We start from the raw sequence: 21,408 nt of genomic DNA, 5'->3' as shown, positions 1-21,408 counted from the left end.
CACACCCTATTCCCCATTCAGTGCAATAATCACACCCTATTCCCATAGTGCACTAATCACACCCTATTCCCATTGAGTGTAATAATCACACCCTATTCCCATAGAGTGCACTAATCACACCCTATTCCCCATAGTGTAATAATCACACCCTATCCCATAGAGTGCAATAATCACACCCTATTCCCCATAGGTGTGTAATAATCACACCCTATTCCCCATTGAGTGCACTAATCACACCCATTCCCCATAGAGTGCAATAATCACACCCTATTCCCCATAGAGAGTAATAATCACACCCTATTCCCCTAGAGTGCAATAATCACACCCTATTCCCCATAGAGTGCACTAATCACACCCTATTCCCCATAGAGTGCACTAATCACACACACCCTATTCCCCATAGAGTGCACTAATCACACCCTATTCCCCATAGAGTGCACTAATCACACCCTATTCCCCATAGAGTGCACTAAAATGAGTGCACTAAGAAGTACATTAGCACATTGTGTGTGCGATCCAACTGGCAGCTTATTCCCTATGTAGTACACTACTTTTGACCAGGACCCATAGGGAATAGGGAGCCTGCACTGGGACATTGGCAGCTTAGGGTGGTGTGATGATGATGATGATCTCCTCAGACCCTGTCTACCCTGGATGAGTTCCGGGGGGTTGGACCGGGACATTAAGGGCTCAGCCAAGCACTGGAGGAAGATGGTAGACTCAGTGTCCTGAGAGAGAGGGGTTTCCTCAGGACTGGAAGAATAAAACCTCCCTGCAGAAACTCATTATGCTGAGAGCCATATACCCTGACAGAATGACCTACGCCCTCAGGTGAGACATCAGTTGTGTCCCAAATGGCCCCCTATTATTCCCTATATAGTGCACTACTTTTGACCAGGGCCCATGGGGTTCTTGTCAAAAGTAGCATACTATGTAGGGAAAAGGGTTCCATTTGGGACTGAGACATCAGCACTACATATTCTACAGTATTCTTTCATTTCCGGTGAGGAAGTGTAGCCCCTCACATGTTTGTAAACGGACTTGGACTTGGTGAATGTAAATGCAACAGTTTTATGCACTTCAAGCTTGCCAGTAAGGAAATGATAGTAACATAGTGTATTTCACCTCTATCAGTCCCATAGTGAGTAGGTAACTAAATCTGTGACTTGAACTGTGACAGGAGCTTTGTGGAGGAGAGCTTGGGAGCGAGGTATGTGGACGCTGCCAAGCTGGAGAGCAGCCCCTCCACCCCTGTGTTCTGCATCCTCTCTCCTGGAGTGGACCCACTCAACAATGTGGAGAACCTGGCTACACACACACAAACACCGGGTTGCCAACTCTCCTCCTAGAGAGCTACTGGGTTGAGCAGCAGACTCCAGTCCTGTTCTCACTGTAACCACCTGATTCAGATGCATCCTGATGATAAGAAGCACGTGGGGACTGTGGAGAGATATTCTGAGTGTCTTGTGTCCTGTGTTATGGGTTTGAGGCTGGGCTTCTCCATAGAGTTGGGGACACTACACAATGTGTCAATGGGTCAGGAGGAGGTGGCTGACAGGGGCCCTGCAAATTGCCTCTCAACACAGACACTGGGTCATCCTGCAGGTAGGGAACAGCAGACACTGGGTCATCCTGCAGGTAGGGAACAGCAGACACTGGGTCATCCTGCAGGTAGGGAACAGCAGACACTGGGTCATCCTGCAGGTAGGGAACAGCAGACACTGGGTCAACCTGCAGGTAGGGAACAGCAGACACTGGGTCATCCTGCAGGTAGGGAACAGCAGACACTGGGTCAACCTGCAGGTAGGGAACAGCAGACACTGGGTCATCCTGCAGGTAGGGAACAGCAGCACTGGGTCATCCTGCAGGTAGGGAACAGCAGACACTGGGTCATCCTGCAGGTAGGAAACAGCAGACACTGGGTCATCCTGCAGGTAGGGAACAGCAGACACTGGGTCATCCTGCAGGTAGGGAACAGCAGACACTGGGTCATCCTGCAGGTAGGGAACAGCAGACACTGGGTCATCCTGCAGGTAGGAAACAGCAGACACTGGGTCATCCTGCAGGTAGGGAACAGCAGACACTGGGTCATCCTGCAGGTAGGAACAGCAGACACTGGGTCATCCTGCAGGTAGGGAATAGCAGACACTGGGTCATCCTGCAGGTAGGGAACAGCAGACACTGGGTCATCCTGCAGGTAGGGACAGCAGACACTGGGTCATCCTGCAGGTAGGGAACAGCAGACACTGGGTCATCCTGCAGGTAGGGAACAGCAGACACTGGGTCATCCTGCAGGTAGGAAACAGCAGACACTGGGTCATCCTGCAGGTAGGAAACAGCAGACACTGGGTCATCCTGCAGGTAGGGAACAGCAGTAGGGAACAGCAGACACTGGGTCATCCTGCAGGTAGGAAACAGCAGACACTGGGTCATCCTGCAGGTAGGGAACAGCAGACACTGGGTCATCCTACAGGTAGGGAACAGCAGACACTGGGTCATCCTGCAGGTAGGGAACAGCAGACACTGGGTCAACCTGCAGGTAGGGAACAGCAGACACTGGGTCATCCTGCAGGTAGGGAACAGCAGACACTGGGTCATCCTGCAGGTAGGGAACAGCAGACACTGGGTCATCCTGCAGGTAGGGAACAGCAGACACTGGGTCATCCTGCAGGTAGGGAACAGCACACTGGGTCATCCTGCAGGTAGGAAACAGCAGACACTGGGTCATCCTGCAGGTAGGGAACAGCAGACACTGGGTCATCCTGCAGGTAGGGAACAGCAGACACTGGGTCATCCTGCAGGTAGGGAACAGCAGACACTGGGTCATCCTGCAGGTAGGAAACAGCAGACACTGGGTCATCCTGCAGGTAGGGAACAGCAGACACTGGGTCATCCTGCAGGTACGGAACAGCAGACACTGGGTCATCCTGCGGTAGGGAATAGCAGACACTGGGTCATCCTGCAGGTAGGGAACAGCAGACACTGGGTCATCCTGCAGGTAGGGAACAGCAGACACTGGGTCATCCTGCAGGTAGGGAACAGCAGACACTGGGTCATCCTGCAGGTAGGGAACAGCAGACACTGGGTCATCCTGCAGGCTAGGAACAGGACACTGGGTATGCAACGGTCATCCTGCAGGTAGGGAAACAGCAGACACTGGGTCATCCTGCAGGTAGGGAACAGCAGTAGGGAACAGCAGACACTGGGTCATCCTGCAGGTAGGAAACAGCAGACCACTGTGGTCATCCTGCAGGTAGGGAACAGCAGACACTGGGTCATCCTACAGGTAGGGAACAGCCGACACTGGTCATCCTGCAGGTAGGAACAGCAGACACTGGGTCAACTGCAGGTAGGGAACAGCAGACACTGGGTCATCATGCAGGTAGGGAACAGCAGGACACTGGGTCATCCTGCAGGTAGGGAACAGCAGACACTGGGTCATCCTGCAGGTAGGAAACAGCAGGACACTGGGTCATCCTACAGGTAGGGAACAGCAGACACTGGGTCATCCAGCAGGTAGGGAACAGCAGACCACTACGTCATCTGCAGGTAGGGAACAGCAGACACTGGGTCATCCTGCAGGTAGGGAACAGCAGACACTGGGTCATCCTGCAGGTAGGGAACAGCAGACACTGGGTCATCCCTGCAGGTAGGAAACAGCAGACACTGGGTCATCCTGCAGGTAGGGAACAGCAGACACTGGGTCATCCTGCAGGTAGGGAACAGCAGACACTGGGTCATCCTGCAGGTAGGGAACAGCAGACACTGGGTCATCCTGCAGGTAGGGAACAGCAGACACTGGGTCATCCTGCAGGTAGGAACAGCAGGACACTGGGTCATCCTGCAGGTAGGGAACAGCAGGACACTGGGTCATCCTGCAGGTAGGGAACAGCAGACACTGGGTCATCCTGCAGGTAGGGAACAGCAGACACTGGGTCATCCTGCAGGTAGGGAACAGCAGACACTGGGTCATCCTGCAGGTAGGGAACAGCAGACACTGGGTCATCCTGCAGGTAGGGAACAGCAGACACTGGGTCATCCTGCAGGTAGGGAACAGCAGACACTGGGTCATCCTGCAGGTAGGGAACAGAAGACACTGGGTAATCCTGCAGGTAGGGAACAGCAGACACTGGGTCATCCTGCAGGTAGGGAACAGCAGACACTGGGTCATCCTGCAGGTAGGGAAACAGCAGACAATGGGTCATCCTACAGGTAGGGAACAGCAGACCACTGGGTCATCTGCAGGTAGGGAACAGCAGACACTAACGTCATCCTGCAGGTAGGGAACAGCAGACACTGGTCATCCTGCAGGTAGGAACAGCAGACAATGGGTCATCCTGCACGGTAGGGAACAGCAGACACTGGGCCATCCTGGCAGGTAGGGAACAGCAGACACTGGGTCATCCTGCAGGTAGGGATACAGCAGACACTGGGTCATCCTGCAGGTAGGGAACAGCAGGACACTGGGTAACCTGCAGGTAGGGAACAGCAGGAAACACTGGGTCATCTGCAGGTAGGGAACAGCAGACACTGGGTCATCCTGCAGGTTAGGGAAACAGCAGACACTGGGTATCCTGCAGTAGGGAACAGCAGACACTGGGTCATCCTGCAGGTAGGGAACAACAGACACTGGGTCATCCTGCAGGTAGGGAACAGCAGACACTGGGTCATCCTGCAGGTAGGGAAGAGCAGACACTGGGTCATCCTGCAGGTAGGAAACAGCAGACACTGGGTCATCCTGCAGGTAGGAACAGCAGACACTGGGTCATCCTGCAGGTAGGGAACAGCAGACACTGGGTCATCCTGCAGGTAGGGAACAGCAGACACTGGGTCATCCTGCAGGTAGGGAACAGCAGACACTGGGTCATCCTGCAGGTAGGGAACATCAGACACTGGGTCATCCTGCAGGTAGGGAACAGCAGACACTGGGTCATCCTGCAGGTAGGAACAGCAGACACTGGGTCATCCTGCAGGTAGGGAACAGCAGACACTGGGTCATCCTGCAGGTAGGGAACAGTAGACACTGGGTCATCCTGCAGGTAGGGAAGAGCAGACACTGGGTCATCCTGCAGGTAGGGAACAGCAGACACTGGGTCATCCTGCAGGTAGGGAAGAGCAGACACTGGGTCATCCTGCAGGTAGGGAAGAGCAGACACTGGGTCATCCTGCAGGTAGGGAACGGCATTTGTCAGTATGGAAGTATTTCTCTGACTCAGAGGGGTTGGGTTAGATGCGAAACAAACATTTCAGTTAAAGGCATTAAGTTGTACAGCTAACTAGGTCTTTCCTGTGATTAGAAGGAGAGAATGAAAACCAGAAGTCTATTGGCCCTCCAGGACAGGAAGTGAGCATCCTGCTGTACACGGTAATACAGTAGAGAAGACTAGACTAGTGGTAGTCTGGAGGGTCATAGTGACTGTATGATGTTGTTCCAGCAGCCAGACTAGACTAGTGGTAGTATGGAGGGTCATAGTGACTGTATGATGTTGTTCCAGCAGCCAGACTAGACTAGTGGTAGTATGGAGGGTCATAGTGACTGTATGATGTTGTTCCAGCAGCCAGACTAGACTAGTGGTAGTCTGGAGGGTCATAGTGACTGTATGATGTTGTTCCAGTCAGCAGCCAGACTAGACTAGTGGTAGTCTGGAGGGTCATAGTGACTGTATGATGTTGTTCCAGCAGCCAGACTAGACTAGTGGTAGTCTGGAGGGTCATAGTGACTGTATGATGTTGTTCCAGTCAGCAGCCAGACTAGACTAGTGGTAGTCTGGAGGGTCATAGTGACTGTATGATGTTGTTCCAGTCAGCTGCCAGACTAGACTAGTGGTAGTCTGGAGGGTCATAGTGACTGTATGATGTTGTTCCAGCAGCCAGACTAGACTAGTGGTAGTCTGGAGCGTCATAGTGACTGTATGATGTTGTTCCAGTCAGCAGCCAGACTAGACTAGTGGTAGTCTGGAGGGTCATAGTGACTGTATGATGTTGTTCCAGTCAGCAGCCAGACTAGACTAGTGGTAGTATGGAGGGTCATAGTGACTGTATGATGTTGTTCCAGCAGCCAGACTAGACTAGTGGTAGTCTGGAGGGTCATAGTGACTGTATGATGTTGTTCCAGTCAGCAGCCAGACTAGACTAGTGGTAGTATGGAGGGTCATAGTGACTGTATGATGTTGTTCCAGTCAGCAGCCAGACTAGACTAGTGGTAGTCTGGAGGGTCATAGTGACTGTATGATGTTGTTCCAGCAGCCAGACTAGACTAGTGGTAGTATGGAGGGTCATAGTGACTGTATGATGTTGTTCCAGTCAGCAGCCAGACTAGACTAGTGGTAGTCTGGAGGGTCAAAGTGACTGTATGATGTTGTTCCAGTCAGCAGCCAGACTAGACTAGTGGTAGTCTGGAGGGTCATAGTGACTGTATGATGTTGTTCCAGCAGCCAGACTAGACTAGTGGTAGTCTGGAGGGTCATAGTGACTGTATGATGTTGTTCCAGTCAGTAGCCAGACTAGACTAGTGGTAGTCTGGAGGGTCAAAGTGACTGTATGATGTTGTTCCAGTCAGCAGCCAGACTAGACTAGTGGTAGTCTGGAGGGTCATAGTGACTGTATGATGTTGTTCCAGCAGCCAGACTAGACTAGTGGTAGTCTGGAGGGTCATAGTGACTGTATGATGTTGTTCCAGTCAGTAGCCAGACTAGACTAGTGGTAGTCTGGAGGGTCATAGTGACTGTATGATGTTGTTCCAGCAGCCAGACTAGACTAGTGGTAGTCTGGAGGGTCATAGTGACTGTATGATGTTGTTCCAGCAGCCAGACTAGACTAGTGGTAGTCTGGAGGGTCATAGTGACTGTATGATGTTGTTCCAGTCAGCAGCCAGACTAGACTAGTGGTAGTCTGGAGGGTCATAGTGACTGTATGATGTTGTTCCAGTCAGCAGCCAGACTAGACTAGTGGTAGTCTGGAGGGTCATAGTGACTGTATGATGTTGTTCCAGTCAGCAGCCAGACTAGACTAGTGGTAGTCTGGAGGGTCATAGTGACTGTATGATGTTGTTCCAGTCAGCTGCCAGACTAGACTAGTGGTAGTCTGGAGGGTCATAGTGACTGTATGATGTTGTTCCAGCAGCCAGACTAGACTAGTGGTAGTCTGGAGCGTCATAGTGACTGTATGATGTTGTTCCAGTCAGCAGCCAGACTAGACTAGTGGTAGTCTGGAGGGTCATAGTGACTGTATGATGTTGTTCCAGTCAGCAGCCAGACTAGACTAGTGGTAGTATGGAGGGTCACAGTGACTGTATGATGTTGTACCAGCAGCCAGACTAGACTAGTGGTAGTCTGGAGGGTCATAGTGACTGTATGATGTTGTTCCAGTCAGCAGCCAGACTAGACTAGTGGTAGTATGGAGGGTCATAGTGACTGTATGATGTTGTTCCAGTCAGCAGCCAGACTAGACTAGTGGTAGTATGGAGGGTCATAGTGACTGTATGATGTTGTTCCAGTCAGCAGCCAGACTAGACTAGTGGTAGTCTGGAGGGTCATAGTGACTGTATGATGTTGTTCCAGTCAGCAGCAAGACTAGACTAGTGGTAGTATGGAGGGTCATAGTGACTGTATGATGTTGTTCCAGTCAGTAGCCAGACTAGACTAGTGGTAGTCTGGAGGGTCAAAGTGACTGTATGATGTTGTTCCAGTCAGCAGCCAGACTAGACTAGTGGTAGTCTGGAGGGTCATAGTGACTGTATGATGTTGTTCCAGCAGCCAGACTAGACTAGTGGTAGTCTGGAGGGTCATAGTGACTGTATGATGTTGTTCCAGTCAGTAGCCAGACTAGACTAGTGGTAGTCTGGAGGGTCATAGTGACTGTATGATGTTGTTCCAGCAGCCAGACTAGACTAGTGGTAGTCTGGAGGGTCATAGTGACTGTATGATGTTGTTCCAGCAGCCAGACTAGACTGGTGGTAGTCTGGAGGGTCATAGTGACTGTATGATGTTGTTCCAGTCAGCAGCCAGACTAGACTAGTGGTAGTCTGGAGGGTCATAGTGACTGTATGATGTGGTTCCAGTCAGCAGCCAGACTAGACTAGTGGTAGTCTGGAGGGTCATAGTGACTGTATGATGTTGTTCCAGTCAGCAGCCAGACTAGACTAGTGGTAGTCTGGCGGGTCATAGTGACTGTATGATGTTGTTCCAGTCAGCAGCCAGACTAGTCTAGTGGTAGTATGGAGGGTCATAGTGACTGTATGATGTTGTTCCAGTCAGCAGCCAGACTAGTCTAGTGGTAGTCTGGCAGGTCATAGTGACTGTATGATGTTGTTCCAGTCAGCAGCCAGACTAGACTAGTGGTAGTATGGAGGGTCATAGTGACTGTATGATGTTGTTCCAGCAGCCAGACTAGACTAGTAGTAGTCTGGAGGGTCATAGTGACTGTATGATGTTGTTCCAATCAGCAGCAAGACTAGACTAATTGTAGTCTGGAGGGTCATAGTGACTGTATGATGTTGTTCCAGTCAGCAGCCAGACTAGACTAGTGGTAGTCTGGAGGGTCATAGTGACTGTATGATGTTGTTCCAGTCAGCAGCCAGACTAGACTAGTGGTAGTATGGAGGGTCATAGTGACTGTATGATGTTGTTCCAGTCAGCAGCCAGACTAGACTAGTGGTAGTATGGAGGGTCATAGTGACAGTATGATGTTGTTCCAGTCAGCAGCCAGACTAGACTTGTGGTAGTATGGAGGGTCATAGTGACTATGATGTTGTTCCAGTCAGCAGCCAGACTAGACTAGTGGTAGTCTGGAGGGTCAAAGTGACTGTATGATGTTGTTCCAGTCAGCAGCCAGACTAGACTAGTGGTAGTCTGGAGGGTCATAGTGACTGTATGATGTTGTTCCAGCAGCCAGACTAGACTAGTGGTAGTCTGGAGGGTCATAGTGACTGTATGATGTTGTTCCAGCAGCCAGACTAGACTAGTGGTAGTCTGGAGGGTCATAGTGACTGTATGATGTTGTTCCAGTCAGCAGCCAGACTAGACTAGTGGTAGTCTGGAGGGTCATAGTGACTGTATGATGTTGTTCCAGCAGCCAGACTAGACTAGTGGTAGTCTGGAGGGTCATAGTGACTGTATGATGTTGTTCCAGCAGCCAGACTAGACTAGTGGTAGTCTGGAGGGTCATAGTGACTGTATGATGTTGTTCCAGTCAGCAGCCAGACTAGACTAGTGGTAGTCTGGAGGGTCATAGTGACTGTATGATGTTGTTCCAGCAGCCAGACTAGACTAGTAGTAGTATGGAGGGTCATAGTGACTGTATGATGTTGTTCCAGTCAGCAGCCAGACTAGACTAGTGGTAGTCTGGAGGGTCATAGTGACTGTATGATGTTGTTCCAGTCAGCAGCCAGACTAGACTAGTGGTAGTCTGGAGGGTCATAGTGACTGTATGATGTTGTTCCAGTCAGCAGCCAGACTAGACTAGTGGTAGTATGGAGGGTCATAGTGACTGTATGATGTTGTTCCAGCAGCCAGACTAGACTAGTGGTAGTCTGGAGGGTCATAGTGACTGTATGATGTTGTTCCAGTCAGCAGCCAGACTAGACTAATGGTAGTCTGGAGGGTCATAGTGACTGTATGATGTTGTTCCAGTCAGCAGCCAGACTAGTCTAGTGGTAGTATGGAGGGTCATAGTGACTGTATGATGTTGTTCCAGTCAGCAGCCAGACTAGTCTAGTGGTAGTCTGGCAGGTCATAGTGACTGTATGATGTTGTTCCAGTCAGCAGCCAGACTAGACTAGTGGTAGTATGGAGGGTCATAGTGACTGTATGATGTTGTTCCAGCAGCCAGACTAGACTAGTAGTAGTCTGGAGGGTCATAGTGACTGTATGATGTTGTTCCAGTCAGCAGCCAGACTAGACTTGTGGTAGTATGGAGGGTCATAGTGACTATGATGTTGTTCCAGTCAGCAGCCAGACTAGACTAGTGGTAGTCTGGAGGGTCATAGTGACTGTATGATGTTGTTCCAGCAGCCAGACTAGACTAGTGGTAGTCTGGAGGGTCATAGTGACTGTATGATGTTGTTCCAGTCAGCAGCCAGACTAGACTAGTGGTAGTCTGGAGGGTCATAGTGACTGTATGATGTTGTTCCAGTCAGCAGCCAGACTAGACTAGTGGTAGTCTGGAGGGTCATAGTGACTGTATGATGTTGTTCCAGTCAGCAGCCAGACTAGACTAGTGGTAGTCTGGAGGGTCATAGTGACTGTATGATGTTGTTCCAGCAGCCAGACTAGACTAGTGGTAGTCTGGAGGGTCATAGTGACTGTATGATGTTGTTCCAGTCAGCAGCCAGACTAGACTAGTGGTAGTCTGGAGGGTCATAGTGACTGTATGATGTTGTTCCAGCAGCCAGACTAGACTAGTGGTAGTCTGGAGGGTCATAGTGACTGTATGATGTTGTTCCAGTCAGCAGCCAGACTAGACTAGTGGTAGTCTGGAGGGTCATAGTGACTGTATGATGTTGTTCCAGTCAGCTGCCAGACTAGACTAGTGGTAGTCTGGAGGGTCATAGTGACTGTATGATGTTGTTCCAGCAGCCAGACTAGACTAGTGGTAGTCTGGAGGGTCATAGTGACTGTATGATGTTGTTCCAGTCAGCAGTCAGACTAGACTAGTGGTAGTCTGGAGGGTCATAGTGACTGTATGATGTTGTTCCAGCAGCCAGACTAGACTAGTGGTAGTCTGGAGGGTCATAGTGACTGTATGATGTTGTTCCAGTCAGCAGCCAGACTAGACTAGTGGTAGTCTGGAGGGTCATAGTGACTGTATGATGTTGTTCCAGCAGCCAGACTAGACTAGTGGTAGTCTGGAGGGTCATAGTGACTGTATGATGTTGTTCCAGCAGCCAGACTAGACTAGTGGTAGTCTGGAGGGTCATAGTGACTGTATGATGTTGTTCCAGTCAGCAGCCAGACTAGACTAGTGGTAGTATGGAGGGTCATAGTGACTGTATGATGTTGTTCCAGTCAGCAGCCAGACTAGACTAGTGGTAGTATGGAGGGTCATAGAGACTGTGTGATGTTGTTCCAGTCAGCAGCCAGACTTGACTAGTGGTAGTCTGGAGGGTCATAGTGACTGTATGATGTTGTTCCAGCAGCCAGACTAGACTAGTGGTAGTATGGAGGGTCATAGTGACTGTATGATGTTGTTCCAGTCAGCAGCCAGACTAGACTAGTGGTAGTCTGGAGGGTCAAAGTGACTGTATGATGTTGTTCCAGTCAGCAGCCAGACTAGACTAGTGGAGGTCTGGAGGGTCATAGTGACTGTATGATGTTGTTCCAGCAGCCAGACTAGACTAGTGGTAGTCTGGAGGGTCATAGTGACTGTATGATGTTGTTCCAGCAGCCAGACTAGACTAGTGGTAGTCTGGAGGGTCATAGTGACTGTATGATGTTGTTCCAGTCAGCAGCCAGACTAGACTAGTGGTAGTCTGGAGGGTCATAGTGACTGTATGATGTTGTTCCAGCAGCCAGACTAGACTAGTAGTAGTATGGAGGGTCATAGTGACTGTATGATGTTGTTCCAGTCAGCAGCCAGACTAGACTAGTGGTAGTCTGGAGGGTCATAGTGACTGTATGATGTTGTTCCAGTTTGCAGCCAGACTAGACTAGTGGTAGTCTGGAGGGTCATAGTGACTGTATGATGTTGTTCCAGTCAGCAGCCAGACTAGACTAGTGGTAGTCTGGAGGGTCATAGTGACTGTATGATGTTGTTCCAGCATCCAGACTAGACTAGTGGTAGTCTGGGGGGTCATAGTGACTGTATGATGTTGTTCCAGTCAGCAGCCAGACTAGACTAGTGGTAGTCTGGAGGGTCATAGTGACTGTATGATGTTGTTCCAGTCAGCAGCCAGACTAGTCTAGTGGTAGTATGGAGGGTCATAGTGACTGTATGATGTTGTTCCAGTCAGCAGCCAGACTAGTCTAGTGGTAGTCTGGCAGGTCATAGTGACTGTATAATGTTGTTCCAGTCAGCAGCCAGACTAGACTAGCGGTAGTATGGAGGGTCATAGTGACTGTATGATGTTGTTCCAGCAGCCAGACTAGACTAGTGGTAGTCTGGAGGGTCATAGTGACTGTATGATGTTGTTCCAGTCAGCAGCCAGACTAGACTAGTGGTAGTCTGGAGGGTCATAGTGACTGTATGATGTTGTTCCAGTCAGCAGCCAGACTAGACTAGTGGTAGTATGGAGGGTCATAGTGACTGTATGATGTTGTTCCAGCAGCCAGACTAGACTAGTAGTAGTCTGGAGGGTCATAGTGACTGTATGATGTTGTTCCAGTCAGCAGCCAGACTAGACTTGTGGTAGTATGGAGGGTCATAGTGACTATGATGTTGTTCCAGTCAGCAGCCAGACTAGACTAGTGGTAGTCTGGAGGGTCATAGTGACTGTATGATGTTGTTCCAGTCAGCAGCCAGACTAGACTAGTGGTAGTCTGGAGGGTCATAGTGACTGTATGATGTTGTTCCAGTCAGCAGCCAGACTAGACTAGTGGTAGTCTGGAGGGTCATAGTGACTGTATGATGTTGTTCCAGTCAGCAGCCAGACTAGACTAGTGGTAGTCTGGAGGGTCATAGTGACTGTATGATGTTGTTCCAGCAGCCAAACTAGACTAGTGGTAGTCTGGAGGGTCATAGTGACTGTATGATATTGTTCCAGCAGCCAGACTAGACTAGTGGTAGTCTGGAGGGTCATAGTGACTGTATGATGTTGTTCCAGCAGCCAGACTAGACTAGTGGTAGTCTGGAGGGTCTTAGTGACTGTATGATGTAGTTCCAGCAGCCAGACTAGACTAGTGGTAGTCTGGAGGGTCATAGTGACTGTATGATGTTGTTCCAGTCAGCAGCCAGACTAGACTAGCGGTAGTCTGGAGGGTCATAGTGACTGTATGATGTTGTTCCAGTCAGCAGCCAGACTAGACTAGTGGTAGTCTGGAGGGTCATAGTGACTGTATGATGTTGTTCCAGTCAGCAGCCAGACTAGACTAGTGGTAGTCTGGAGGGTCATAGTGACTGTATGATGTTGTTCCAGTCAGCAGCCAGACTAGACTAGTGGTAGTCTGGAGGGTCATAGTGACTGTATGATGTTGTTCCAGTCAGCAGCCAGACTAGACTAGCGGTAGTCTGGAGGGTCATAGTGACTGTATGATGTTGTTCCAGTCAGCAGCCAGACTAGACTAGTGGTAGTCTGGAGGGTCATAGTGACTGTATGATGTTGTTCCAGCAGCCAGACTAGACTAGTGGTAGTCTGGAGGGTCATAGTGACTGTATGATGTTGTTCCAGTCAGCAGCCAGACTAGACTAGTGGTAGTCTGGAGGGTCATAGTAACTGTTTGATGTTGTTCCAGTCAGCAGCCAGACTAGACTAGTGGTAGTCTGGAGGGTCATAGTGACTGTATGATGTTGTTCCAGTCAGCAGCCAGACTAGACTAGTGGTAGTCTGGAGGGTCATAGTGACTGTATGATGTTGTTCCAGCAGCCAGACTAGACTAGTGGTAGTATGGAGGATCATAGTGACTGTATGATGTTGTTCCAGCAGCCAGACTAGACTAGTGGTAGTATGGAGGGTCATTGTGACTGTATGATGTTGTTCCAGTCAGCAGCCAGACTAGACTAGCGGTAGTCTGGAGGGTCATAGTGACTGTATGATGTTGTTCCAGTCAGCAGCCAGACTAGACTAGCGGTAGTCTGGAGGGTCATACTGACTGTATGATGTTGTTCCAGTCAGCAGCCAGACTAGACTAGTGGTAGTCTGGAGGGTCATAGTGACTGTATGATTTTGTTCCAGTCAGCAGCCAGACTAGACTAGCGGTAGTCTGGAGGGTCATAGTGACTGTATGATGTTGTTCCAGTCAGCAGCCAGACTAGACTAGTGGTAGTCTGGAGGGTCATAGTGACTGTATGATGTTGTTCCAGTCAGCAGCCAGACTAGACTAGTGGTAGTATGGAGGGTCATAGTGACTGTATGATTTTGTTCCAGTCAGCAGCCAGACTAGACTAGCGGTAGTCTGGAGGGTCATAGTGACTGTATGATGTTGTTCCAGTCAGCAGCCAGACTAGACTAGTGGTAGTCTGGAGGGTCATAGTGACTGTATGATGTTGTTCCAGCAGCCAGACTAGACTAGTGGTAGTATGGAGGGTCATAGTGACTGTATGATGTTGTTCCAGTCAGCAGCCAGACTAGACTAGTGGTAGTCTGGAGGGTCATAGTGACTGTATGATGTTGTTCCAGTCAGCAGCCAGACTAGACTAGTGGTAGTATGGAGGGTCATAGTGACTGTATGATGTTGTTCCAGTCAGCAGCCAGACTAGACTAGTGGTAGTCTGGAGGGTCATAGTGACTGTATGATGTTGTTCCAGCAGCCAGACTAGACTAGTGGTAGTATGGAGGGTCATAGTGACTGTATGATGTTGTTCCAGTCAGCAGCCAGACTAGACTAGTGGTAGTCTGGAGGGTCATAGTGACTGTATGATGTTGTTCCGGCAGCCAGACTAGACTAGTGGTAGTCTGGAGGGTCATAGTGACTGTATGATGTTGTTCCAGCAGCCAGACTAGACTAGTGGTAGTCTGGAGGGTCATAGTGACTGTATGATGTTGTTCCAGCAGCCAGACTAGACTAGTGGTAGTCTGGAGGGTCATAGTGACTGTATGATGTTGTTCCAGTCAGCAGCCAGACTAGACTAGTGGTAGTCTGGAGGGTCATAGTGACTGTATGATGTTGTTCCAGTCAGCAGCCAGACTAGTCTAGTGGTAGTATGGAGGGTCATAGTGACTGTATGATGTTGTTCCAGTCAGCAGCCAGACTAGTCTAGTGGTAGTCTGGCAGGTCATAGTGACTGTATGATGTTGTTCCAGTCAGCAGCCAGACTAGACTAGTGGTAGTATGGAGGGTCATAGTGACTGTATGATGTTGTTCCAGCAGCCAGACTAGACTAGTAGTAGTCTGGAGGGTCATAGTGACTGTATGATGTTGTTCCAATCAGCAGCAAGACTAGACTAGTGGTAGTCTGGAGGGTCATAGTGACTGTATGATGTTGTTCCAGTCAGCAGCCAGACTAGACTAGTGGTAGTCTGGAGGGTCATAGTGACTTGTATGATGTTGTTCCAGCAGCCAGGACTAGACTAGTGGTAGTCTGGAGGGTCATAGTGACTGTATGATATTGTTTCCAGCAGCCAGGACTAGGACTAGTGGTAGTCTGGAGGGTCATAGTGACTGTATGATGTTGTTCCAGCAGCCAGACTAGACTAGTGGTAGTCTGGAGGGTCTTAGTGACTGTATGATGTAGTTCCAGCAGCCAGACTAGACTAGTGGTAGTCTGGAGGGTCATAGTGACTGTATGATGTTGTTCCAGTCAGCAGCCAGACTAGACTAGCGGTAGTATGGAGGGTCATAGTGACTGTATGATGTTGTTCCAGTCAGCAGCCAGACTAGACTAGTGGTAGTCTGGAGGGTCATAGTGACTGTATGATGTTGTTCCAGTCAGCAGCCAGACTAGACTAGTGGTAGTCTGGAGGGTCATAGTGACTGTATGATGTTGTTCCAGTCAGCAGCCAGACTAGACTAGTGGTAGTCTGGAGGGTCATATGACTGTATGATGTTGTTCCAGTCAGCAGCCAGACTAGACTAGCGGTAGTCTGGAGGGTCAAGTGACTGTATGATGTTGTTCCAGTCAGCAGCCAGACTAGACTAGTGGTAGTCTGGAGGGTCATAGTGACTGTATGATGTTGTCCAGCAGCCAGACTAGACTAGTGGTAGTCTGGAGGGTCATAGTGACTGTATGATGTTGTTCCAGTCAGCAGCCAGACTAGACTAGTGGTAGTCTGGAGGGTCATAGTAACTGTTTGATGTTGTTCCAGTCAGCAGCCGACTAGGACTAGTGGTAGTCTGGAGGGTCATAGTGACTGTATGATGTTGTTCCAGTCAGCAGCCAGACTAGACTAGTGGTAGTCTGGAGGGTCATAGTGACTGTATGATGTTGTTCCAGCAGCCAGACTAGACTAGTGGTAGTCTGGAGGATCATAGTGACTGTATGATGTTGTTCCAGCAAGCCAGGACTAGACTAGTGGTAGTATGGAGGGTCATTGTGACTGTATGATGTTGTTCCAGTCAGCAGCCAGACTAGACTAGCGGTAGTCTGGAGGGTCATAGTGACTGTATGATGTTGTTCCAGTCAGCAGCCAGACTAGACTAGCGGTAGTCTGGAGGGTCATACTGACTGTATGATGTTGTTCCAGTCAGCAGCCAGACTAGACTAGTGGTAGTCTGGAGGGTCATAGTGACTGTATGATTTTGTTCCAGTCAGCAGCCAGACTAGACTAGCGGTAGTCTGGAGGGTCATAGTGACTGTATGATGTTGTTCCAGTCAGCAGCCAGACTAGACTAGTGGTAGTCTGGAGGGTCATAGTGACTGTATGATGTTGTTCCAGTCAGCAGCCAGACTAGACTAGTGGTAGTATGGAGGGTCATAGTGACTGTATGATGTTGTTCCAGTCAGCAGCCAGACTAGACTAGTGGTAGTCTGGAGGGTCATAGTGACTGTATGATGTTGTTCCAGCAGCCAGACTAGACTAGTGGTAGTATGGAGGGTCATAGTGACTGTATGATGTTGTTCCAGTCAGCAGCCAGACTAGACTAGTGGTAGTCTGGAGGGTCATAGTGACTGTATGATGTTGTTCCAGTCAGCAGCCAGACTAGACTAGTGGTAGTCTGGAGGGTCATAGTGACTGTATGATGTTGTTCCAGTCAGCAGCCAGACTAGACTAGTGGTAGTCTGGAGGGTCATAGTGACTGTATGATGTTGTTCCAGCAGCCAGACTAGACTAGTGGTAGTATGGAGGATCATAGTGACTGTATGATGTTGTTCCAGCAGCCAGACTAGACTAGTGGTAGTATGGAGGGTCATTGTGACTGTATGATGTTGTTCCAGTCAGCAGCCAGACTAGACTAGCGGTAGTCTGGAGGGTCATAGTGACTGTATGATGTTGTTCCAGTCAGCAGCCAGACTAGACTAGCGGTAGTCTGGAGGGTCATACTGACTGTATGATGTTGTTCCAGTCAGCAGCCAGACTAGACTAGTGGTAGTCTGGAGGGTCATAGTGACTGTATGATTTTGTTCCAGTCAGCAGCCAGACTAGACTAGCGGTAGTCTGGAGGGTCATAGTGACTGTATGATGTTGTTCCAGTCAGCAGCCAGACTAGACTAGTGGTAGTCTGGAGGGTCATAGTGACTGTATGATGTTGTTCCAGTCAGCAGCCAGACTAGACTAGTGGTAGTATGGAGGGTCATAGTGACTGTATGATGTTGTTCCAGTCAGCAGCCAGACTAGACTAGTGGTAGTCTGGAGGGTCATAGTGACTGTATGATGTTGTTCCAGCAGCCAGACTAGACTAGTGGTAGTATGGAGGGTCATAGTGACTGTATGATGTTGTTCCAGTCAGCAGCCAGACTAGACTAGTGGTAGTCTGGAGGGTCATAGTGACTGTATGATGTTGTTCCAGTCAGCAGCCAGACTAGACTAGTGGTAGTATGGAGGGTCATAGTGACTTTATGATGTTGTTCCAGTCAGCAGCCAGACTAGACTAGTGGTAGTCTGGAGGGTCATAGTGACTGTATGATGTTGTTCCAGCAGCCAGACTAGACTAGTGGTAGTATGGAGGGTCATAGTGACTGTATGATGTTGTTCCAGTCAGCAGCCAGACTAGACTAGTGGTAGTCTGGAGGGTCATAGTGACTGTATGATGTTGTTCCGGCAGCCAGACTAGACTAGTGGTAGTCTGGAGGGTCATAGTGACTGTATGATGTTGTTCCAGCAGCCAGACTAGACTAGTGGTAGTCTGGAGGGTCATAGTGACTGTATGATGTTGTTCCAGCAACCAGACTAGACTAGTGGTAGTCTGGAGGGTCATAGTGACTGTATGATGTTGTTCCAGTCAGCAGCCAGACTAGACTAGTGGTAGTCTGGAGGGTCATAGTGACTGTATGATGTTGTTCCAGTCAGCAGCCAGACTAGTCTAGTGGTAGTATGGAGGGTCATAGTGACTGTATGATGTTGTTCCAGTCAGCAGCCAGACTAGTCTAGTGGTAGTCTGGCAGGTCATAGTGACTGTATGATGTTGTTCCAGTCAGCAGCCAGACTAGACTAGTGGTAGTATGGAGGGTCATAGTGACTGTATGATGTTGTTCCAGCAGCCAGACTAGACTAGTAGTAGTCTGGAGGGTCATAGTGACTGTATGATGTTGTTCCAATCAGCAGCAAGACTAGACTAGTGGTAGTCTGGAGGGTCATAGTGACTGTATGATGTTGTTCCAGTCAGCAGCCAGACTAGACTAGTGGTAGTCTGGAGGGTCATAGTGACTGTATGATGTTGTTCCAGTCAGCAGCCAGACTAGACTAGTGGTAGTATGGAGGGTCATAGTGACTGTATGATGTTGTTCCAGTCAGCAGCCAGACTAGACTAGTGGTAGTATGGAGGGTCATAGTGACTTTATGATGTTGTTCCAGTCAGCAGCCAGACTAGACTTGTGGTAGTATGGAGGGTCATAGTGACTATGATGTTGTTCCAGTCAGCAGCCAGACTAGACTAGTGGTAGTCTGGAGGGTCAATGTGACTGTATGATGTTGTTCCAGTCAGCAGCCAGACTAGACTAGTGGTAGTCTGGAGGGTCATAGTGACTGTATGATGTTGTTCCAGCAGCCAGACTAGACTAGTGGTAGTCTGGAGGGTCATAGTGACTGTATGATGTTGTTCCAGCAGCCAGACTAGACTAGTGGTAGTCTGGAGGGTCATAGTGACTGTATGATGTTGTTCCAGTCAGCAGCCAGACTAGACTAGTGGTAGTCTGGAGGGTCATAGTGACTGTATGATGTTGTTCCAGCAGCCAGACTAGACTAGTAGTAGTATGGAGGGTCATAGTGACTGTATGATGTTGTTCCAGTCAGCAGCCAGACTAGACTAGTGGTAGTCTGGAGGGTCATAGTGACTGTATGATGTTGTTCCAGTCAGCAGCCAGACTAGACTAGTGGTAGTCTGGAGGGTCATAGTGACTGTATGATGTTGTTCCAGTCAGCAGCCAGACTAGACTAGTGGTAGTATGGAGGGTCATAGTGACTGTATGATGTTGTTCCAGCAGCCAGACTAGACTAGTGGTAGTCTGGAGGGTCATAGTGACTGTATGATGTTGTTCAAGTCAGCAGCCAGACTAGACTAGTGGTAGTCTGGAGGGTCATAGTGACTGTATGATGTTGTTCCAGTCAGCAGCCAGACTAGTCTAGTGGTAGTATGGAGGGTCATAGTGACTGTATGATGTTGTTCCAGTCAGCAGCCAGACTAGTCTAGTGGTAGTCTGGCAGGTCATAGTGACTGTATGATGTTGTTCCAGTCAGCAGCCAGACTAGACTAGTGGTAGTATGGAGGGTCATAGTGACTGTATGATGTTGTTCCAGCAGCCAGACTAGACTAGTAGTAGTCTGGAGGGTCATAGTGACTGTATGATGTTGTTCCAGTCAGCAGCCAGACTAGACTTGTGGTAGTATGGAGGGTCATAGTGACTATGATGTTGTTCCAGTCAGCAGCCAGACTAGACTAGTGGTAGTCTGGAGGGTCATAGTGACTGTATGATGTTGTTCCAGCAGCCAGACTAGACTAGTGGTAGTCTGGAGGGTCATAGTGACTGTATGATGTTGTTCCAGTCAGCAGCCAGACTAGACTAGTGGTAGTCTGGAGGGTCATAGTGACTGTATGATGTTGTTCCAGTCAGCAGCCAGACTAGACTAGTGGTAGTCTGGAGGGTCATAGTGACTGTATGATGTTGTTCCAGTCAGCAGCCAGACTAGACTAGTGGTAGTCTGGAGGGTCATAGTGACTGTATGATGTTGTTCCAGCAGCCAGACTAGACTAGTGGTAGTCTGGAGGGTCATAGTGACTGTATGATGTTGTTCCAGTCAGCAGCCAGACTAGACTAGTGGTAGTCTGGAGGGTCATAGTGACTGTATGATGTTGTTCCAGCAGCCAGACTAGACTAGTGGTAGTCTGGAGGGTCATAGTGACTGTATGATGTTGTTCCAGTCAGCAGCCAGACTAGACTAGTGGTAGTCTGGAGGGTCATAGTGACTGTATGATGTTGTTCCAGTCAGCTGCCAGACTAGACTAGTGGTAGTCTGGAGGGTCATAGTGACTGTATGATGTTGTTCCAGCAGCCAGACTAGACTAGTGGTAGTCTGGAGGGTCATAGTGACTGTATGATGTTGTTCCAGTCAGCAGTCAGACTAGACTAGTGGTAGTCTGGAGGGTCATAGTGACTGTATGATGTTGTTCCAGCAGCCAGACTAGACTAGTGGTAGTCTGGAGGGTCATAGTGACTGTATGATGTTGTTCCAGTCAGCAGCCAGACTAGACTAGTGGTAGTCTGGAGGGTCATAGTGACTGTATGATGTTGTTCCAGCAGCCAGACTAGACTAGTGGTAGTCTGGAGGGTCATAGTGACTGTATGATGTTGTTCCAGCAGCCAGACTAGACTAGTGGTAGTCTGGAGGGTCATAGTGACTGTATGATGTTGTTCCAGTCAGCAGCCAGACTAGACTAGTGGTAGTATGGAGGGTCATAGTGACTGTATGATGTTGTTCCAGTCAGCAGCCAGACTAGACTAGTGGTAGTATGGAGGGTCATAGAGACTGTGTGATGTTGTTCCAGTCAGCAGCCAGACTTGACTAGTGGTAGTCTGGAGGGTCATAGTGACTGTATGATGTTGTTCCAGCAGCCAGACTAGACTAGTGGTAGTATGGAGGGTCATAGTGACTGTATGATGTTGTTCCAGTCAGCAGCCAGACTAGACTAGTGGTAGTCTGGAGGGTCAAAGTGACTGTATGATGTTGTTCCAGTCAGCAGCCAGACTAGACTAGTGGAAGTCTGGAGGGTCATAGTGACTGTATGATGTTGTTCCAGCAGCCAGACTAGACTAGTGGTAGTCTGGAGGGTCATAGTGACTGTATGATGTTGTTCCAGCAGCCAGACTAGACTAGTGGTAGTCTGGAGGGTCATAGTGACTGTATGATGTTGTTCCAGTCAGCAGCCAGACTAGACTAGTGGTAGTCTGGAGGGTCATAGTGACTGTATGATGTTGTTCCAGCAGCCAGACTAGACTAGTAGTAGTATGGAGGGTCATAGTGACTGTATGATGTTGTTCCAGTCAGCAGCCAGACTAGACTAGTGGTAGTCTGGAGGGTCATAGTGACTGTATGATGTTGTTCCAGTCAGCAGCCAGACTAGACTAGTGGTAGTCTGGAGGGTCATAGTGACTGTATGATGTTGTTCCAGTCAGCAGCCAGACTAGACTAGTGGTAGTCTGGAGGGTCATAGTGACTGTATGATG

The 21,408-nt window shown here is 49.3% G+C and overlaps 1 pseudogene; it reads left to right on the top strand.

Moving 5' to 3' along the window:
- Positions 1–718: 718 nt before the first annotated feature.
- LOC115176434 (dynein heavy chain 11, axonemal-like) overlaps positions 719–21,408 on the top strand; it is a 31,425-nt pseudogene continuing 10,735 nt past the window's right edge.

The sequence above is a fragment of the Salmo trutta genome, chromosome 37 (assembly GCF_901001165.1).
Source record: "Salmo trutta chromosome 37, fSalTru1.1, whole genome shotgun sequence".
Classification (NCBI taxonomy): domain Eukaryota; kingdom Metazoa; phylum Chordata; class Actinopteri; order Salmoniformes; family Salmonidae; genus Salmo; species Salmo trutta.
The sequence above is the reverse complement of the archived record's forward strand: the minus strand, read 5'-3'. Positions and strand labels throughout refer to the sequence as shown.